Consider the following 5,000-nt stretch of genomic DNA (forward strand, 5'->3'; position numbering starts at 1 on the left):
AAAAACCAGATTAGCCTAAAAATTAAACAGTTTCTTATTTAAAAAAATGACCTTGAAATTTCAAGCGTCTGAACAAATTTTAAACTGCACAGGTCTTGTTTAAAACTTGTTTTGCCATGGTTAATGTTTGAAATATAAAGGTCTCAGCATCCTCATCAAAGGAAAATCAGACATACCATATGTATCTTAGAGTCGATATGCTTCTGTGAGAAATAAGGACCAATTCAAGCACCTAGATAGCCTAAAACTACTGTAAATACTATTCTTCCAAGAAACCTATTTCGCCTAACTTGGAAAAAAATCTTGGTCTTCTATGTGGGTGTTTTCTGTAAAGCTTTTTACTGTTGTGAACGTCACGTACTGGTTGGAGTAAAAAATTAATTAATTAATCCATTTACCGCTGAAGTAAAATCATCTGGCGTTAGGACAGAGTATAAATCTGTAAATCTCAATCTCAAGAGGACATGGGTTCTAATTTGTTAGCTTCGATTTACCCTGGGAGATGGCTGTAACCATAAAATTTCAGAACGTTTTAGGTTAGAACATGGAAAGATGTATTTCTTTGCTTCAATCTCCCAGTTGCTGTCATGATCTCAAAGGTTGAAATATTACAATTAGAATTTTTGTGAATTACAAGCACCTCAGTATCATAAAAGATGCGGGTTCCTATCAAAACTGCAACCTGTCTGTTCCGCTGTGTTAAAAAATAACACCATTATTGTTATTAATATGTCCCTTACAAGAACATTTCATTTTTAAAAATGTACGGACATTTTAACTCTCGTTGCCTTGAAGGAAAACGCTCCTTGCGGTGAAGAAGATTTATTGATTGAACCTCTGAAAAGGATATTAATATTTCTGGAGCATTCAACTAGGCGTTCCAGGATATATGTTCAACGTACAAGGTAATCAGTTCCCATACAAACACATAGAAGTGTGTCCTTCCTTCCTTCCTTCCTTCCTTCCTCCCTCCCTCCCTCCCTCCCTTCCGTCCTTCCTCTCTTCCTTCCTCTCTTCCTTTCTTCCTCTCCTTCCTCTCTTTCTTCCTTCCTTCCTTCCTTCCTTTCTTCCTTCCTTCCTAACTAGCCCTCTCTCTTTCAATTTCACCACGGCTCAGTCTCTCCTTTTTCACTTCCCATCTGTTCATTTGTCACTCCCCCTCTTGCTTTCCTTTGCAGGCAATCTCCCACTTGCCTCCCTACCACTTCCATTATAACTACTTTCATTCCTTTATCTACCTCCGCATTCTCCTTTTTTCCTGTCAACCAGTTCCGTATAGCGCCACCCCCACAACTACCTCTTTGCATGAGCACCCATTTATTTTTTCTCTTTTTCCCTACCCTCACTTGTCTCCTTCTCCTTCCATCTTCCTCTTCTTTCCCTTCCCGTCCATTTCTTCAAAGCTTCTTCTTGCTTCCTTTCACTATATCCCCCACGTATTCCTGCAATCCATTCCTTTCCTTCATAGCTCCCCCTTCCCCTCTCGAGCTCGCATCTTTGGCTCCTCATTTTCCTTCCCTTCCATTCATTCATTCATTTATAGCTTCCTCCATCCTTTCTTCCACTGTCTCCCTTTCTCTCCCTGTAAACTGATTTATTACTAGTCTCATCTCTCCTCCCTCCAACAACGTCTGCCTTTTCCCTCGCCAACAGCCGAATCTCTCCGCCCTTCTATCTCTGTAATAAGGAATTGATTTCAAGATTATTCTCACCTTCACTGGTTGAGAGCTATTTCCAACTACAGGGGAGGTTTACTTTACTGTTAACTGGCTACACAAAACATGATTTGCAAGGCTGTATATAATTCAAATAGTTTCTCACCGATTTAGATTTTGTTTAAAGCCGAATACCAATAAACAAATTGTAATTGAAGCACTTGTCTTTTGTACTTCTACACAGCTATGATGAAGAAAAAGATTTTCAGGAACTAGACTGGGTAAGCTTACATTTAAACTAGCAAAAATTCACTTCACATCTATTGACAACAAGTACCATTTTCCACATGAGTTGAAATATAAAATAGCAATAACAATTTCATTTTCAAAAGAGTAAGTTATTCATAATCGGCAAAAAAGATAGACTTACTCTATCATCGTCATTAATTCAGATATTTCTAATAGCAAAAATAATTTCTTGTTTTGCAGAAACTGAGATAAGCTGTCTCTTTGAAGCATACAAAATCTGCTGTTTTATTTTTTTATATTAAATATGCCCTGGTAGAATTTTTTGTTAACTTTTTGATAAACACGATTGTCAAGGAGGAATGTTTAGGAATAACTAGGATGGAGACTGAAGGTGATCATGCACGAAAAATGTTTCTTGTATATTTTCACCCTTAAAGTAAGTTGGGTTGACTGAATAAGGGATAGCATGGTTCTTCCTCTAGGGGTCAGTGCTTAAACTTCCCACAAAATTATACTGATTGTATTTAATTCGCACTGATACACAAAATTTAACCTGGAAAATGATAGGGACAAATTTATACAGGTAACACTTTGGTAACACTATTGTTACGTAAGGAGATTTTGTGAAAATATTTCATTAAAATAGATTATTAAGAATATTTTGTAAAAGTATTTAATACGAGAGGACAATTTAAGAGCAAAAAGAACGATAAAAACTGGCTAAAGAAATTGACGTTTTGTGGTCATCGTCATTAGATTTACTAGACTTTGTGAAATGATAATAAACGTGTTTAAGATTTAATCCAGAGAGTTTTTCTTGTTTCGTAAGGTTTATCTTAGTACAACCATAGACCAGGCCTCAATTGTTCAAAGGCCAGAAAACTTTATCCGGTAGATAAGTCAATATCCGTCAGTTTCAATCTCCGCAAAGATTCCGGTATTTTCCCTCGTAACTGTGAATATGCACACTCTAAGCACATCTAGTCAAAAGATGTGTTAGGAAGTCTTGCGGCCAACGTTTAACGTGAAATGTATTTTACACACTGGATAGTGACTTATCATCCACTGGATAAACTTATCCAACCTTTGAACCACTGGGGTCAGTTGGCTCAGTTGGAAGGGCGCCGGACGTTAATGCAGAGAATCCTGAGTTCAAATCTTGAGTGGACAAACAATCAGGGAATAAAAAATAACTGAGAGGAGAGTCTTTGGGACGTAAAACGACCCACACGCTGTTCACAAGTGACACAGATCTGACACAGGGATCTACCTCCAACTAATGTTGCTGTTAATCCTCTCTTGACTGAGGAGTTGAGAAATAGAATAATAGAAATTAAAAGAGCCCACTCTCCTACTACCATTACCACTACCACTGCATGCTGCTGATGCTTCTAATCCTTCCACTAAAACTGTGCTGGCCACTACCGATACTGCTAGTACCGGTTCATTACAACCGCTCGTGCTACAGCTTGATTGAGGAGCAGTATTAAAAAATTAACTTCGTCTTGAAAAGAATGATACACCCTACCATGTCCTTTTGTTATTTAATGAGATGCAAAAATAATTCAAGGTTTTTTCTGTTACCAAGCCACTACAACTACCACTATCACTGTAACTGCAACTGCCACTGCTGCTGCCTGTTAGTACTATTGACATTGCCACCCCGTCACCTCTGATTCTATCTGCTTATGCTACCACAACTTTGTTCCTCGAAAACATTCCAAATGCTGCTATATTGTTGCTTTTCGATCCTGCTCCTTCTACCAGGGCTACCACCTCTGTCATTTCAATGTTCACTGCAACTGCCTCTGTAAATGCCTACCAATGCCTTTCCCACTACATGTAACAATATTGCAACCACCGCTAGTATAATCATCTATTACTGCCATTACATCTAACGTTGTTGCTATTTTACCCGCAATTCTGCTATGAATTTTTTGTACTCACTGATACTATGATGAGTTTCAGTTATCATATAGCTATAATTCAGAGGAATGGCGGTGTGACGGTATGACACAAAATGATAATAATTTAAAGTCAAAGACTTGACAAAAATTCAGAAGATATGGATTCAAAACAGATTGTAATAATTCTAATGAAAATTGTGAGTGGCGTCCCTTCCAAACCAGCGTTTTCATTTATACTACTTGCGAGAAGCAAGGGTTCAAAAGAAAGGACAGCTTGCTCAAGTTATATTGCGATTTGAGAGACGTGTCACCAGGCAATTCAGCCACAACCGCTGAATCCTCTATTGGAAGAAAACAATGTATTATCCATGCCATTGTCCAAAATAGAGAATGACTCAGATGACTAAGTAGCTAGTGCCGGGAACCAGGAGAGAGCCTGAGAATCCTTGGCTCTAACTACAGTACAACAAGTGGGAACGAAGTTAACATTTTCACGAACGTCATGTAGTCCAGACTCCTCCCCGCTCCCTCAATTCCATTTCAACGAGTTCCTGTATCGTTTACTGTAACATATGACTCTTCCACCGGGAGAGGGGAAGAGACGTAAAAATTATGAGATGAACTAAATTCCATTTTGACACGACATTAAGCCTTCATAATGACAGCTAGCTGGAAGAAAATGTATTACCGAACACACATTCTTTGGAGAGTGCAAACGAAATTTGGCAAAACAGCTCGCTGATCAAAAGTGAAATAAATTCTTACTTTGAACAAACTGTTGCCATGGTAGCATCCTACGCGTAATTATTGCCTCGCGGCGGCCGGGATATTTGAATATTCGTCAGTTTCCTGTCTACAAATTATTACCCATAAAAATAAAAGAAAATGGAAAAATTTATCTTTAGAAACGTACCTGAAAATGACGAAGTAAGCGAGGTTCCAGATTGTCATATTTTGTCACCACATCTTTTTCGAAAATTTGTTGTCCCGAGATAAACAACAAGATGGCAGTGTCGATGCAAATCCATCTTCCACCCAGTCGTAAAAATTCTGCAGACAAAACTGTATATCTGTGGAAATTTTGAAGAATGTTCATCGGCAAATGTCCACAACCAAATAACAACCAGCTTCAGCGCCTCTAAAGACGGATCACAACAAACTCTGTCAGCATTCTTAACTTTTCAACGAA

At 38.3% G+C, this 5,000-nt stretch overlaps 1 long non-coding RNA gene across 1 annotated transcript; it reads left to right on the forward strand.

Annotated features, from left to right (window-relative positions):
* Window positions 1–477: 477 nt before the first annotated feature.
* LOC137975910 (uncharacterized) lies at window positions 478–2,712 on the forward strand. The gene is made up of 3 exons (XR_011117661.1): window positions 478–905; window positions 1,900–1,936; window positions 2,145–2,712. It is a non-coding gene; the product is annotated as an uncharacterized lncRNA (long non-coding RNA).
* Window positions 2,713–5,000: the final 2,288 nt, after the last annotated feature.

This window comes from Montipora foliosa, chromosome 1, assembly GCF_036669935.1.
Source record: "Montipora foliosa isolate CH-2021 chromosome 1, ASM3666993v2, whole genome shotgun sequence".
Lineage (NCBI taxonomy): Eukaryota > Metazoa > Cnidaria > Anthozoa > Scleractinia > Acroporidae > Montipora > Montipora foliosa.